Consider the following 17,706-nt stretch of genomic DNA (forward strand, 5'->3'; position numbering starts at 1 on the left):
AAAGTAAGTTACTGTCTACTTATCTGAAAAATGCAGCCCAGTCCTGAGTACAGTTACAAAACATGCTGCAGATGAAGCCCATTTGTTGATTTTGCCTAGAGCAAAGTAGTATTTAATTACTGAACTCGGAATCTCCTCCCCATAGTCCCATGCTGTGTGACCCAGGAGGCTGGAATTCCGGATGTGACAGCACAGACACAAGCGACAGCATATCCAGTATTGAGTTTCCAGGGCTATGGCTACAGAGCTGCAAACTTCTGTGCTTTCTGGAGCTGAAAACATCTTCCTGGACAGCTATAGGGCATCTTGCAGCGATTCTTGGCAGACACGTTTTGTAAATTCCCAGGCTGACCAAAGATACAGGGATATTTCTGGTATTGACACTCTATTCAACATTTTAGCTTCTTGAACCTTTTGTTCCTTTTCGTTATTACAATGCAACACGAGAAGAAATGATGTTTGGGGAAGATTCTTCTCCTATTTCCTCTATCAGAGTAGCAAAGACATATTGTTTATTAGTATTTTAAAGACTTTTCAACTCTCTGGGTAACAATGAAAGTACACACAGATGGACTAAAGGATCTCCAGAGGTCCCTTCCAATGCCAATCATTCTGTGATTCTGCGACAGCTCTTTAAAGGCACAACTGTCCAGCATGACAATTACAACCCTGCTGAAATGGAGCTAGTCCTGATACACCCTTCTGCAGATGCAAATATGTTCCTTTGTAACTTAAAAGCCAAACTCAGCTGCTAAGAACATGCAACAAAACCTCAAGCAGTAAGTCCTGCCTCATTTTTGATTACTTTATGAAAGCTACCCCTCCCTGACTCCCCACAAGATCCCAAGCCCAAACATCTTGTTTTGGGAAAGATTTTTAATCGTAGAGCTCAGGCTCCCTGATGGAGACAAACTGGGATTAAATGAAAACTGTCCAGACATAGTAGTTCAAAGATTAAACCACCACTCTTTATCAATACTTAAATAATTATCAAAACACACCAGGAAATATAGCTAAACATTATGAAATGCTCCTTGATCAATTGTCTAATCCAGATCAAAGGCATTTTTAGAAAGGAAGAACCTGTGGCTTGATAGGATGACCTTCAGGGTTAGACTGTCCTACCCACACTCACGTTGCACAGATGATTATGGCAGCAAAACTGGAAATGTGGCATTCGTAGAACTGATTAGAAAGTGATTGGTCCTGATTGATGACCAGAATTAGCAGAATCACCTGAGGGAGCACTGGCGTAGGTTTGGCCAGTATGGATTACTTCAAGATGACCTGCAAGGTCCAAATTCCAGGCTCTGTGTGCTAAATAAATCTCTGTAATGGAGAGGGAAGCACCAGACAAATGCTTGGCATTCCTCCAGGGAGAGACATCTGTTCATGTGTCCCTCAAAAAGGGAAAATCACCTTATTAGAGGGGCATCTCAGGAACACTGGTAACATCAAACAAGCACTGCAGCTTCCATTCTTAGGCCATTAGAAGGCTGTCCCTTTAGACAGAGTTACAGTCCTTCAGGAATACCTAATTCCAATAAAGACAGACTTCTGCAATCAAACTTTTAGACCCTGTCTCAAGAAGGCTTTATGAAATTGTTCAATGGCTTTACTAAGTGCTAAAATAGCTGCCTGCTAATGCTGCCTGGATCTAGACAAAGAACAGCTGCTGGAATCAAGTCCAAGAAAGGTGAAAACTGGAAAAAGCCTTTTCTGCAACATTGTTTAAAATCCTCTATGCGCCTTTTTGGCATGCACCTGGTTTTAAGTATGCAACTATACGGCTGCTGATCTCCTGCGCCGCATTAAAGCCTTTGCAAGAAATTAATTATGGATGAATGTGGGAGCACACCCATTAAACCTCGCTTGGATCAAACTGTGCAAAAAATTCAGAGAAAATAACAGATTGAGAAGAGCCCTTGAGTCAGTCAAAATGAGCCCCATCAAGGGCTTCTGCTGAGACTAAGAAGGGGAGGGGCAAGGTCCAAAAGTGCTTTTCTATTTGTGAACACCACCACTGAAAATAAACACAACTCCTGTGGTTCAATCTTTTTGATCAAGAACCTGTAGAAATTAACAGCTAAACGGGGCTAAAAATCTCCATACTGTGCTAAGTTTCTGCTCTCACTTGATTTATTCTCATTTTCACTGCTAGAAAACCCACTAAATAACATGGCCTGTAAGTCTGATCAGGAACATTCCATTTTTTCCAATATGTTCTTCCTGATGTTCCCACAATAGATCATTGAGGGCTCTAAGGGACTGTGTCAATTGAATTGAATGATGTGGTCGCCTGCTGGTACATAAATGCAAAAGCAAAGCTGAGGGGGTTTATTTTCAAAACAGGAGACATTGATCCTGTGACAATGTTCCATTACCCTGACTTTATTTCTATTAGAGACAGTGATTACATCTACATCAATTGCTTGAGCTGATGGATACTGGTGCACTAACAGTGACACAGTTTTTCAGTAGGCTGCTGCTGTATGCTGACGGCTTACAAAACAAGACTCATTCTCCAGCTAATGCCACTTATTTCTCCATGGAAAACTGCTGCAGTTTGGGCAGAATTTTGTAATTAGTCAGTTCTCAGCTGTCTGTGATTTTTGGGCGAGTTTTGTGTGTTCTGTAAATCTTATTGTGGAATGGTGATTAGTGATTGTATAGCCTGGCATGGATTCTATTTGTTATGATTAAAATATTTACATTGCTACCTGCTGGTAATAAAACAGCAGATGTAGTTCCCAGAAGCAGCTGTGGGAAGGTATTTCTACACTCCTACAGCAGCAGCCCTATCTTGACTGGGTTTTTTTCATATGGCTGTATGGGCTCCTCTTCCCTTTTCATGCAGTGTCACCCTTTTGCAGCCTCTGCCCACTGCCCTTGCTACCCTTCCCAAGCTGGTGATCCATCTTCCAGCTTTCATCTCTTCATCTGACATCCGATCTCAAGCCTGTGGCCACACATTTGCCCTGGTTTTCACCTCCTCACCATGCACTGCCCACACATACTCTGCACTCCTAAGCCCATCTCTCCATCTTCTCTCCAGAGCATTCATCTGTACCTCCTTCAGTCACTCCTTTTTCTATGTCCTTCTTTCATTACTTTTCCATTACAACACAAGTTGCTAACGTTTTGCACAAATAAATTCTGCTGGTTGAAGAAAAAGAAAAAATTCAATTCATCATCAACAGCAGCGTTTTCTAGTCCAAGTAAACCTTGCTCATTTTATTTGTCCTTGTTTGTTTAGCCTGGTGCCCTGAGTCACGTCCTGAACAGCCTGCAGGAGAAAGGCCTTTGTCTGACGCACGTCAGTGTATTTACCAGCATGGGTTCCCTCACTCTTGATAAGGAAGTTTTTTTAATGTTGCCATAACAACAAGAATTCGAGGTGATTCAGAGTGACACCTGCACAGAGTAACCAAGCACTGCTCTGAGTTCCCAGCACCTGGACAGGTGCAGAAACTGTGACCAGAGCAGTTTGCAGAGCCAACCAGCACCTCCTCTATGCCCCAAGCCGGTGCCCACAGCTCAGCACAACATCTTAGCTGGGCACCTCCCTGCTCAAGCCGATTTCAGACTGCACATCTAGAATTTTTGCACAATCAACAGCAAAAAAAAAAAAAAAAAAAAAGACTTCAAATTGTGCTCTGTGGTGTGACTGGGGACTTGCAAGGCTGAGCCTGCAGGGAATCCAAGCAGCCCATGCCCAGCAGTTCTGAGAGCAGTGAATTCTGCTGGAGTCCGAGTTTGGAAACACTCATTGGTGGCCACTTCTGCCTGATGGTGCTGGAATAGGCTTTTTTTTCCAAAACACAATTTTTGGGGCTTATTAAGGTTGATATTATTACTTGGGTAGCTACATTAAATTTCTGCAGGTCTTTGGGGACTGGTTCCTCTTCCCTCGTGAACAACCAAATTAAAACACGCATCACCAAACACACCAAACACGCATCAGTCTGGGCAAAGACAGCTCCATGAACACCTTTCCCAACAAAGGATCCACTCCCTCATTTACTCTGCCCCTCAGGTCTGAGCCTGAACACTCTCATCTCACCTTTTAAGCACCTACAAAGTTATTTGGACAGGTATTATTTTCAGTGCAAAAAGTTGACAGAACTACTCCGTAAATAATACTGACCACATAACTGGAGCAGGAGCATTTCCTGGAGTGGAAGGATGCTCTCTGTGTGTGTGAGCATCTTTCCTGACCCCTACATTATTTTAGAAAGCATCAGGGATTATCAGGCACAGTACAGCTTCAGCAGTGTTGAGGATATAAACATATTAAAAAGACAGAGGCAGTAACGAGGTGCTCAGTGCACAGAACAGGTCTTGAATAGGCTTTGATCCGTTCTAAACGCAAATAAACCCAGCTTATTTCCCCATAGTTAAGCCTAGGCTTTTATGCCTTTCCCATGAGAAAAGGAAGTTTTAGAATTATGTACTCTGGCAGAATCTAATTTGGGAATAAATAATTTTTCTGAAATTCCTTTGTGATGCATAAAAGCTGCCAATTCTTTTCCTGAGGCAGATGTCTCGTTGAACAGTAACTGCTCTGAGTCCCAGGTTTCTGAAAAATTAAGGATGAAACACAAAACCCCTGTGAGGGAATACCATAATGGGGTGAAAAAGGAAAAAATATCCAACCTAACAACCCCACAGGACATAGAGAAGATCCTTCAGTCACAATTTATTGAAATTTCAAGTCAAGAAAATATGAACTGTTAACAAGTAAAGATAATTTCCAGCTTTAGTGGTCATTTAGTGGCCAGAATCAGCTCAAGAGCAACTACATCAGAACCTGCTATTACTGAAGAGGAGGCCAGATTTCTTTGCCTATTTTTGAATTTGGGATGAAGAAAAAGAAGAGGGTGCCCTTTGGACAGGGAAAACAATTAATTATACTAACAATGCTGGGGTTTGTTGTGGATTTTTTAAAGAAAAAAAACCTTGAATACCTCTGACTTCTTAGGACATGGTCACTATTACTCATGAGTTGCAGATTAATGGCAAACAGATTGGTACTTGTGAACATTAATAGCACAAATACACTGCATTTTAAACAAGCTTTTTTCCATTCACCCAGATATTAAATATGCTAAAAATCTAATGCAGTTGCCAGCAGAATTTGGTATCGGAAATATAGGCTAACATCATATTTAGTATTCAAACTTTTCCACAGCCATGAAACATATCCTAAAGCCTGGAATATATTAAATGTAAAATGACAAGTTCTTCTAGCCCCAATATGTTCACCTCAAGAGATTTAAAGACGTGTAACTCACAACTGACTGCAGCATTATGCATGAATGGAGTTCTAAAGAAAGCTTAAGAAAGTTTACTCTCAGATTAAAAACTCAACTCTTTGCTTTGCCCAAGCAGTTTCACATCCACCTCTGTTCACTAAAGCAGCCTGAAATGAGCCTGTAGGAATCTGCAGGTAAACAACCATTATGAGTGCAGGATCTTGGAAAAAAGTGGGAAACCCCCCCCAGTTTTTGCCAAACCAAAAGTCCCAGATAACGTGTTTCTGCAACTGGTCACATGAATGCAAAACCAGAAGAGGTGTGAACCTCCAAGAGCCATGTCTACTCCCACACTGCTGCACTATCCCTGCCCTACTGGCTGCTAATCTGCAAAAAAAAAAGCCTCTTTTCCTCATACCACTACACCAGTGCCACCTACAACACCATCTTATTCTTAAATAAAACCAAAAGCAGCACTAGTATGAAAAAGTGCAAACCACAGCTCTGAGTCTTTAAGAAGCCATCTTAGAACTACAGCACATTTTTTGTTCAGGAAAAATCAAACTGCAGTGTCTGAGGACAAATGACAGAAATCAGTTACCAGTGCAAACAACATCAGGTGCAAAAGGGCAGTACGAAACCGTCTTCACCTAGGATTTTTTTTTCAACAATTAAAGACCAATTAGCAGGCAAAAAATATTAAGTCAGATGTTCCTCATTAAAAAAAAAAATGTACTAATTAAAATTAATTTAACACTTACAAATTTATCTTAGAAAAAAAGATAAACTTCAAAGTTTATGAAGTGGATCAGAAACCAACTTTATTCACTTTGGCACCTCAAGATTTAATTTCAGGTGAAATTTGAAATTAGGCAGCTAAATTTTCCAGAAGCTCCTAGATCACTTAGATGCCATATCAGAATTATTTCTAACAAAGAACAGGATGTGGAGTTCTTGCCTTTTGTGGCTATTTCCTACCAAGACCCATCTCTCAAAAGCCATGTAAGAACTTAAGAAACAAACGGTGTCTGACAAACATTATTTTGGGTATTCAAAGAGGCAGAGCTCTTCTTCTTTGATAACTTAAATCAAATATTAGGGAAGGAATACCCATGACCTAGCCCTGCCAGATTCAGTGGGCATGGCCACTCAGAACACGAGTGACTGCAGCTGCAGACAGCCCTGACTCATTGTCCTAGGCAGTGACACAGCATCGTCACTGTGCTCATCCCATTTTCCATCTCAACCCGGAATATCAGCAATGTGAGACCAATGTAAAAATTCCCATCTCCTTTTTCACTGCTCTGTATGCCTATCTGCAATACTGGTGTGGTCTATCATGAAGCAATAGAGGAATAAAGCAACAGCAACCCCAGCAACATCTCAGAGCTGCCGAGGCAGGAGGGAGGGAGGGAGGAGTGTGTTCCTGAGACAGCCTGGAAAAGGTGGCCCTCAGGTGGGGTAGAGGCCACAGGGGTCAGTCATTAGGGCAGGGTGCTGCTTTACTTTTACAAAATGAAAGACTGGGCATTCCCGGGCCAGCATTCTGTCATCACAGTCCCTTCAGGGCTCAGGAGGCAGTGAGGTGACAAGCAAGGGACGAGAGGGGCAGTGCAGTGACCCTCGGTCCAGTCCCCCTGTGGGACTGGACACTCCTCACAACACGAGACCCTGGTGGGCACTCAGGCAGCTCTGACAAACACACAGAGCTCCCTCAGGAACTCTACAACAAGGGACAGATTGTTTTCCAAGCCTGCAAGTATCTCTTCCCTTAATTTATACAATTTTCAGTTTCTGCTACAGGAACCACCCTCAATGCAGACACTCCATCTCTGCATCCCTACGTCCTACCTTGTACCATACCTCAAATCTGACTAGAGCTTTTAATAAGCAAAACCTGTACTGTCTAGGTATTAGTGCTGTGTATTTTGGCAGAGACATCTCCATCTATATTAGCTATACCCAAAGTTCAATAAGAAGTTGTATTGATTTTTCCCTTCAAGCATATATATATATTTGATGAAAAACTCACTCGTGCCTCCAAAAATTGCCTAGACATTAAGTTGATCCCCCCTTCTGCGTTCAGCATCTGCTTTTTTTTCCTCAAAATGAAGCTGTACCAAGGGTCTTTTGACAGAATATTAAGAATAGCATGTATGCTGAAGTGATATGCCTGTAATACATGGAAGAGGCACACGACACTGTCAGTGTCATCAGCTTCCTTGACCAGATTTTCCATAGCCTGCAATATACCTTTTTTTTCTTACTGGGACCTGTTCCAATATCTGAATCATCAAGACAAGTCTTTTCTTTCACAGAAAGCTCTGAAAAATAAAAACAAGCTTCTTTCCTTGCCTGTAGAAATTGGAATATTTTGCCTAACTCAAATTATCCCACACTAAGGACAGCTTTGAATAAATGCCAAGTTCTGATACTTCATCAGTGCTTAAGTCTAAAGGCATATTTATACTACTGAAAAGGAAAAATTCCCAGAGATTGGAAGATTGTGCCTGCCATAACACAGCCCCAGACAGCTCCTACACATTGCAAAGTCACCTGCATCTCTAGAAGTAATTGCATTGTTGATCTGAGAAGATTAAAGCAGCATACCAAATGTTCCTCTTGCTAATTTGGCACTCTACAGAAGGTCTAACTGGTAAAAGGAGCCTGAACACACCTGTACAAGAATTTATAATGACATTCAGAAACACATTTAGAAGTAGTATAAAAGAACACTATTTTGCTTTTCTGTATAGCACATGGGATATAAAAAAGCTATACTAAAGCAGCCTGTGGTATATAAAGTTTTTGTTTTGTGAAGGAAACATCCTCCCAAGCTGCATGCAAAAACTTGCCTGAGTGCCTAACCCATACATAAAAACCTTAAAATTTAAAGCTGTTGGCTTTGTACAGTAGAAGCAGGAGACTCTACTGAATAAACTCTTATCAAATGGGCTGAGAGTCACAAGGGATCCAATTAAGATAAAGAGTTCAAACCCAGGACATTTCCTCTTCTTTCTGACTGCTCAGGCCAACATCAGACATCTGTTCTCACTAATTTTTTAATTAATCCCCTTTGAAGCAAACTATTCAAAACCTGACAATACCTCATCTGTCCGATAAGGACCCCCCTCCAGCAGAAGGTGCTATTTTGAATTAAAATGCTCCTCCACTGATGCAGTTGGAAACACAACCACAGCTTTGTGTAGAAAAACCAGATTTGCTGAGTCAAGCTAAAACATCAGCAGAGATGGAAATACACCCTGTCTTGTAACTGCAGGCCACTATTACACAGGCAGCTGCACTGAAATGGTCTGAAGCTTGTCCCACAAGTGACCTCTGCTCTGCTTTTTGCAGAATTCACCAATCACAGTCACTACTTCTGCTAGTTGAGTGTCAAACAAATTAGACAGGATGGCTTTTCACAAAAAGAAACTCACCGTCTTTGGTTATCTTTACCTCACCTCAAACAGATTCTATGCACGTAAAATTCTGCTCACCCATTTCCAGTAATGGGAGCATTATTTGAAAATAAAGAGATGATAGAGATGAAGAACTCCATGACTTCTCCAGATGACATTATACTTTAATAAGTACTGCACAAATTGCTCACAACATTTTGAAAAATTTTCAGTATTTCTCAGACTCTAAAGAGCTCCCATCATCTTTCTTTTCTTACAATATTTATAAAGCTATGATGTTTTTACTTTGCAGAATTGCCATTTAACATTCTTGAGTGATGCGACTCAAACCTTCCCAAAGCCATTTCTCTCCTGTAAATCTGAAAGCCACTCCAAGACTTAGAAACTAAAGTAAGCCTACATCCATGAGTGGTGCATGCTCGAGGCATTATGGACTTACAGGACTGGAAATCACACAGAGTGAGTAGTGCCATGCCCAATTATTTCAGATAAACCAACCTAATGCCATGGCAAAAGGGCAAATGGCTTCAGTCTTTATTCACTCACAACTTCCAACACCTTTTGTTTCCTCCACTTACCAGTCCAGAGACTTCTCAAGCAAGGACACCCCTCTCTCTCCTCAGTATCTCCAACACACAAAGACCTTATCTGTTTCCTAGCTTGACCAGAAAACCCCACTGGAAAGTTCTTGTGGACTCCACCTTGCTTTTAGAAAGTACACATGGATACAGATCAATCCAGAAGCATATTTAAACATATTCCAGCCCCACTACCTCCAACTGCTTAAGTGATGTGTTGGAGCAGAGCCAGTGCAACACTACCCTGCAAGGCCACAAAGAACATCAGCAATATCCTTCTCTACCTTGTGGGGGTCTACTTGCAAGGTAAGGTTTGTTAAAATAAATTCCTTCTGTCTTTGAGTGCCCTCTAATGACCTAGGACAGCACACAAATAGAGGTGGCCAAAAATTTTAAGGGATTGCAAATTAAAATAAATAAATAAATAAATAAATAAATAAATGGAAGGGGTTGCAGGGGAAAGAAAAGACATCTGCTACACCCACAAGACATTTGTTAAATTATGGTATATATTAAAAATTCTACAGATACAAATGTGGTCTCAGTTATCTCCTGCTGAAAGAACAAATGCTCAATTGTGCTCTTGTGCAATACTTGAGCATTGCAGCTGATGGCCTGGTACACAAAGAATTTTCCCTTTCTAAGAATAAATATAGGTAATCTCATCTCCCTTGTAACTCTAGCCATGCACGGAGAAGAGATAAGAAAATATATGTAAGGAAAGTTTCCAAAATCAAAAGAAATGATACAGGGATTGCAGTTACATACATTTAAAGAAAACAACTGCAAAATCATGACTGCACATCACATTTAAGAAGACACTAATAACAGCACACAGTCTGGATATCTGCCCTCTGAACCATATACTTGTATTTTCCTTTAGGAAGACAAGACTTTAGCCCTTGAAAAAAACAGACTACAGTCAAAATACAGTAATTTTACACCCCTTTTTAAGAACTGATACACACCGAGGCAACAGTGACTCCACACTTCAAGAAGACAATACAGTTTTTACAATGTGTTTTGACAAAAGGCCTATTTATTAATATTTCCATACTGTGAATTGATGTGTTACAACGCTCAACAAAATGAATATGGATTTACACATGAGACATTAACAGCTCCAAAAGGAGCTGTCAAAGACCACTGAATAAAATAACACTTAATGTAAGGATTCAGTGAACTGCAGAAATTGATACCTAACAAATACTGTAAATGCACGTAATACTAAATTGTACCAAACTACAGTCCACTTTTATGACAAATAAATAGATAAATCATTGAGTGTCCTTACCAGAACTACTCTCTGAAACCCCACAAAATTGTGATGTGGCAGCAGTACAGCCCTTGGTATTACACCACCTGTAACACAAACCATATTATGATAGTTTCTATCAATATTTATTTTAAAGGATGAAAAAAGGATAAAAGCTATTTTTCTACCAGTCTTTTTATTGAAAGAATTAAAACAACATTCAGTTTCCTACTGAAAACAATATATGTTTAATTAAGAAAATAAACAAACAAAAATTAGAGACCTTGATTATTTACATGGAGTTTATTTAAAAACAAATTACAGTTTCAACTCTATCCTCTCTCACTCTTTTAGTTGAAAGCAAATCCCCACCACAGAACAGCACACTAGCTTCAAAGGAATTTCTGTTCTTTTTGTCTGTCCACATTGACAAAGGGGAACTTTATGAGACTCCAGAAAAAGTTTACAAAGGGGTAAGTATTGATGCAATAGATATTGCAGTTTTAACCAATACAAATAAAATGATTCAACAGGAAGATAAAAACTAGGAAACACAAGGCCATGATCAAACCATCCAGTGTTTTCAAAAGTGACCATTCAGGAGCTGAATTTCACACCAACAAATTATAAAGAGCCAGTTATATGAACACCTCAAAATACCCTCATGAAGTTAATTTCTACAGGTGACTTCAAAATTAAAACATTACACACCTGTGATCAGAATAATTACTGATCCTGTATTTGTGTAACATGGTGATTCCTACCACCAATATTCATTACAGATTAAATCATTAGAAAGTTATCTTATGTAAACTAAGGGATTAAGGAGAAGATTTGAAGGCAGAAGCAAAGGAACACTGCCTGGGCACCACAAGAAAAGAATCCACACATCAAAAATATGCTGTTTGAAGCAGGATGCACTCAATAGTGAAACAGCTACCCTCTGGAAGAGGAGCTGGAAAAGAAAAAACAAGTTTCTAAGTACTAAACACCAACTACAAAGACTCACAAAATACATTACAAATAACACTAAAACTTCCAAAGCACCTCCTAAATACTAGGATTAAAACCAAGGAAGGCAATACATGCCTTAAACAGGACTTAGCATTTCAGACTTTCCATCATCCTGAAATCAACCACTGACCTCTGAGAAACCCTCTGCTATTTAGTCTGTTGCTATGCTCAATAGGACTTGAAAATGTTTTTTCCTCTTTTGACTGGGGAACCACAGGGTATTTTTGTCAGTAATCATTCTCCATGTGTAAATTCCCAGGAGAATCAAGTAAACTTCTCTTTCCCTCCTGAAAAGCCTCCAACAGCCAAATGGACAAAAATCTCCAAAACCATGATATCCTGGAATGGAAAAGTGTCCTGGTCCTCCTTGTAACACTGACAGTAGTTCACAAGAACTATGTGAAAAGGTCCTGACCCTCCATTAATGTAATTTTAATTCCCTGCTAGGCTATTATGTACTGCTTTGATCATTTCTACAAACCTAACTGTATATGCCAACTGCATCGCTAAAATTTAATTTGGAAAAAACAATCAGAAGCAAAGTTTAAAAAGCTTATAAAATTTTAACTCCAAGTGCAAAAGGTCACTAAAAGGGGATGTTGATCCTGCTGGTTGAACAAACAAGACAGAGCAGTAAGTTTCAACTTTTATGCTTTGAACCTTGTACACTTTATGTTTACATTAAGGATTTTTCATTCATTTGGAACAAACTCTGCTCAAGTAAATAAGTGGAATTACCCCCAAAATGATGCCAAACAAGAGAAAGAAGCCAGAGGCCCTACAGGAGAGCAGAGAACCACCACACCCTCAACAGGAGCTGCTTTAAGAGGAATTCCTTTCCTCTCCGCAGCTCCCCACAGAGCACACACAGAAAACACAAAACACACTGAGCACAGAAATTCACCATTGCATGAACGTCCCTACAACAGCAGAAACCTGCTCAGTTACCTCAGCCATGGCATGGAGAGGGCTGAAGGAACAGCAACAATTAAATGCATGGCCTAACTTAACAGGGCTTTTAGGAATGACTAAGCAACAAAAGTAATTTTTCAGATGGATCCTGATAGTCAGCTACTTCTGCAGGCACTTGCAGACCATCAGAGAATTCTCTAAATTATATTTTTAACGTGTTTCAAATTAATGAATAAGAGTCAAAATTATTGCATGTGCTGCAATACATTAAAGACTATATATATTTATTATTTTTAATTTATGTTAGTGATGTGAATAGAATTTGTGGCAAAAAAACCTTCACATACAGTGAAGGATGTAGGATAAAAACTTCACATTTAATTCTATTTCTACCAAGTGATATGATGAAATGAATCCCATCTCAGGGTGCTCACCTATAATTACAGGACATAATTTCCCTTACTATATCTACTCTTCAGCTGTGGATTGCTTCATAGTTACTTACTTAGCATTTTATTTTTATTTCTTGCAAGACGCGTATCTATGTGTATTTCAGAAATCTGAAGAGAATCAAACTGTAAATCTACAGTCTCATTACAGAAAAAATAAGTTGAACAAGAGAGGAAGGAGTAAAGAAATTTTCCAGCCTCAGGGAGAGGACTAGAACAGAAAACACTGCAAAAATGTGCAAGGCTTGAGAGCCCAACACTTTATGTGATGCTAACAGGCAGGCTTAACAACTGTGTCTGTTACTAAAATGCTCACACTCCATAAGAATTTGTGCATCGTGAGCATGAAGTCTTCCCCTCTGCAGCTTAAAATATCTATGCATTTAAAAACCATCTGCAAAAATAGACATATACTTCCCCACTGCAAAATTAATTAGAGAGCAGGAATTTCATCTCACTACCACCAATACACATGATGATGCCACATGTAAACACATTGCACTTGCTTTGGCACTGGAGAGCAACAGAAATGGTAAATTTAATAAGATTCTGTGAAAATGTCACTTTCTTGAAGAAGCTGATTAATACTAGTGAAGGTGGAGGATGGGCACCCAAGAAGGCCATGCTGGATTAACCTGCCACTAGAGCGTGCTCCGTGATCAGCACGGAGCCCATTTACCCATTCCATTGGTGGGGTTTTTTCCACAACAGTTTTTGATTTTTCTTCTCTTGTATTTCTTTTAAATAAAATCCCTACTCCTGTTAGATTGAGACTTAATTTTTAAATTAAAAATTGCAAAAATAATCAAAAGTTTTGTTTTTTTTTTTCAACAAACAAACAAGTAACTTTTTTTTAATGACTGACTAGGGTTTTGCTTGTTTTGATTTTAAATCATATGTAGTTAGGGAAAACAAAACAAAAAAATAAACTATGTGGTCATAAAAAATACTGATGTGCATTTTATAAACTGAATGTGGCCCATCAGGGAGAGAGGAATTACCCACTTTTAGGAAGTATTGTTTACTGCTGCCTTCCCACTAGACCACCTCTTAATAATATTTGATGTTGTTTTCTTTCTGTGCAATGAGTATGACTATAAATGAGATATTTGATCTGCTCGCTACAACTTATTCCCTCTAATGCCTCTATTTCAAAGACCATCCAACCAACAAATGACACCAGCCTCAAGGCAATGTCCCAAGTGAATGTGCATCTTTGCTTCTCTTCCTTATCCACTGTCATTTCCATAATTCATCCTCTTAACGATTTACGAAGTGCAGAGGAGATTTTCAGAGCACATCGATGGTGCTCAAAAAGTCTTATAGCTGACTGACTGCCAAGGGCACATGAAGGAAGCAAGGAGTATGTACAACTATTTTGGAAATAAGATGCTGAAATTCTCATTCTTTCTATTTGACAGATTTTCCAATTCTTTGGCCTGACCATAATGCACACTATTTAGCCTAAAGCATTTAAGTCTTATAAGGATATGCTTATTGAAAAAAAATCAAACACAGGAATCATTTTTACAAAGCTGGAAGGCAGAAGTATTTAATTTTTAAAGACTGCCTCCAATAGTACTGTTTCTTGACTGGTGTTGCAAATACTACAGCCAGTATTTTGCATACTCGTTAAAAATTATGTCTGGAGATTGCAGCTCTTTTTCCAAAAGAAAAACACCATTCAAAATGTAAGCCACTGAAAAGCACTTTAAAGCTGGTCATCATTCTCATTCCTGAATATACTCCCTTTTGCCATTTTAGAATTTGGTAAATAAATACATTTTTCTTTTTTTTTTCTCATTTTCTCCCTTGCCACTCTACACAATCTCTAGCAGCTTTATTTAACGCCATCAACCAATATCACTGTCAGCACTCCGAGAGCAGAAGGCTGCTCTGTACTTCATGCCTGCCTCTGAATTCATGACCAGATTCACCCTCACCACGCACCGAAAACGAGCAGCCTTCATCTTCCCATTTACCCCCATTAAGTCAGTGCCATCATGTTCTCCCAGGAGAGAAGTGCAAGAGCTGAAACACCGCAAGCGACAGCAGCCAAGGACACTCAGAAATAAGGTCTGCCCTCGCTGCTCTTGGACTGTGAAAAGGAAAGCTCCAAACTGCAGGGAGTGACCATGTAATGCTGGAGTCTCCCTTGCTTTTGAATGGGTATCATGTAGCTGGGATGGAGGACATACCTCAAACTGGGCTTTAATTTGCTTGGAAAGGCATGTAAAAACAATGGGACTTGGTCCTAAACTGGACCAGAAGCAGGTTGTATCATAATTATGTCATATTTAATTAAAGTCCATATCACTAAAATGGAGACTTGTCAGCATAGATACAAATGTCACTTTGGCAGTCACAGTGGTTCTCAAATCTGCAGCTGGAACACAGCTCAGGACAGAAAAGAGTAACAAAGCTTGAATAGCCTGATTGCTAGAACGTAGCAGATTTTTGCTTTGTTTTATAGTGCTTTATTAACACCATACTCCGGGGGACAACAGGTTCTTGGACTTCAGAGATCCAATTCAATCGGTACAAGGAGTTACCACATCGATGGCTCCTGCACTCTGCCAGGAGACTTGAGCTCAGGTTTGTAATGAAAATAAGCAGACAACATTAATCTAGTCACCATTTATCCATAAAATACAATTAACCTCCCAAATCTTAGCTTTAGAAGTGTCAGCCCAAAGAATGTGACTACATCTGCCAGCACTAACAGTAAAAAGTAGGTGCCTGACCTTCTTAAAGTCTTAAATGTAGCTCTTGTAACCTGTCTCTCATCTACTCACAGAGAAAATCATCTTGGGACAGATGGATTCACAAGGTCCACTGAACAACTCAAACCAGACCTACGCATGCCCACGGTCCTGCTGTGTGGAAAAGATTTTGACAGGGAAATAAGAGTCAATTTTTCTTCCATTTCGCAAGTGTTGCAGCTGTGTATTGCTTTATAATTTAGTTTATTAAAGGCAACAACTGTCAAAACTATACAAACTAATTTGTCGTGCAGCAATTTTACATTATTGGAATCTTGTTATGATCTGACTAACGCACACGACTGCCTTCTAACCATGCCTATAATTGGGTTCTTGGCTCCACAGGCCTAAAGACAATAATCCAAAACATCTTCCAATTACACTGAAAAATATGCATGCTTGTGGGAAGCTACATTACTTAATTTTCAGACTCAATGGGTCTTTAATAATATGACAGGAGGGAAAAAAATGTTTGCAAAAGGACAATTATTTGTGGTGCTACTCAGAAAATTGTGTGTTTGAAAACACCACCTCAAAACCTATAAACACCAAAGCAGCACTAACGAGACACTTATGGAACATAAGAGAAACTAAAGCAAAAACAGTCAAAAATCCATTCAGATGAAAGACTGTATTCCAAGTCTATACATCCAAACCAAACAAGGATCCCAGCCATTAAAAAAGTCCATACTTCAAAACTCACGTATGTGTGAGAGTCACTCATGAACTTCACTTGTTTACTTCCAACACATGAACTGTCTATTGCTCCTGCTCACAACCAGATACGAAGTTCCTTGAATTTACTGGTAGATCAGAAGCAGCTCAAGACACAAGAACCTTGCACAGGAACCATTGCTCACATTTCCAGTGTCTGGCAGACACTTCCAGTGCACTACCAGGACTGACAGGTAATTTTTAAGATGCCTGAAGTGTTGTGACCTGCTATATTATTTGACAAACATAGTTTACATTTTTTAATACAAAAGGTTAGCAAGTAAATATTACAAGGGCAAGCAGGATTGCCCAGGTGCAGATATGCTTTTTACAGAGGAGAAAACACTGAAGTTGTCACAGAATCATTTAGGTTGGAAAAGACCTCTGAGATCATCAAATCAAACCTACAACCTAACACCATGTAAAAACATGAAATACAAGAGAATTTTTGCAATTTTTTAAGTATTAAGAGTTTTTTTTTTTATTGCTAGAGAATTACAAAACATCTACAAATCTTGTCAGATTAAGACTGCACCTTTGGATGGGTTCTCATTATTACATGAGAATCAACAGGACTATATTAAATACTGCCTGCAATAAGCATATACATAGAGAAAAGATTCCCTGAGTCACAGGGAACTGAAAATAAAAACATGAACTGTCACACAAAAATAATCAGAAAAATATACAGGGACAAAAACTTCAAAACACCCCCCTGACAGTCATTTCCAACATGCTTCAAACTGACTCTGAAATTAGAGAAATCAGAGAAACCAAACCTGATGTGTCCTGCAGCGTTTAATCGTGTGCCTCATTTGGCCCCACACACAACCCTCAGCACCATGAGTGCATTACTGGTGTCAGCTCTGTCCTTTGAGCTGGACAAACACTGCCAGCTGCATTTTATCAATGGACAACAACCTCAAGCACTTCTTGAAATGGCCTGCATCCCAAGCCATGCCTGGAACACCAACCTCCCCAGCTGTTATCTGCCTGTTGTTACACATCTGCTGCTAATATAGGCTTTTCCCCACACCTGCAACAAATGCTGAGAAGACCTGAATGCAGCAGATGCAGCGTGTGATTGAAGGGAGCATGGGTGCTTCCCCCAACAGGTGAGCTCCACGGGTAACTGCAGCAGGGTTTTAATCCAACAACAGGAAACACTTCCTAGGACACAGCTTAAACCTCCTAGGACAGTAGCTAAATGAGTAATGCAAACTCTAGAGATAGAGGGAAACAATTTTTGTTCCCTGTGAGTTGAACACTCACAGCAAAGTTATTCACACAAGAGGGATGAGATGCAAAGACAGCGCACACAAATTCCACAGCTAACAGATATCAC

The 17,706-nt window shown here is 39.7% G+C and overlaps 1 protein-coding gene across 2 annotated transcripts in view; it reads right to left on the reverse strand.

Moving 5' to 3' along the window:
• TBL1XR1 (TBL1X/Y related 1) overlaps positions 1–17,706 on the reverse strand; it is a 108,352-nt gene that overhangs the window by 28,289 nt on the left and 62,357 nt on the right. Inside the window, exon 3 of one of the 2 annotated variants that reach the window (XM_053951812.1) lies at positions 10,550–10,617. The exons of the other annotated variant lie outside the window; for it this stretch is intronic. The gene's annotated coding sequence lies outside the window, so the exon portion shown is untranslated. The remainder of the gene's footprint in view (positions 1–10,549; positions 10,618–17,706) is intronic. 2 annotated transcript variants of the gene reach the window in all.

Source organism: Vidua chalybeata, chromosome 10, assembly GCF_026979565.1.
Source record: "Vidua chalybeata isolate OUT-0048 chromosome 10, bVidCha1 merged haplotype, whole genome shotgun sequence".
NCBI lineage: Eukaryota > Metazoa > Chordata > Aves > Passeriformes > Viduidae > Vidua > Vidua chalybeata.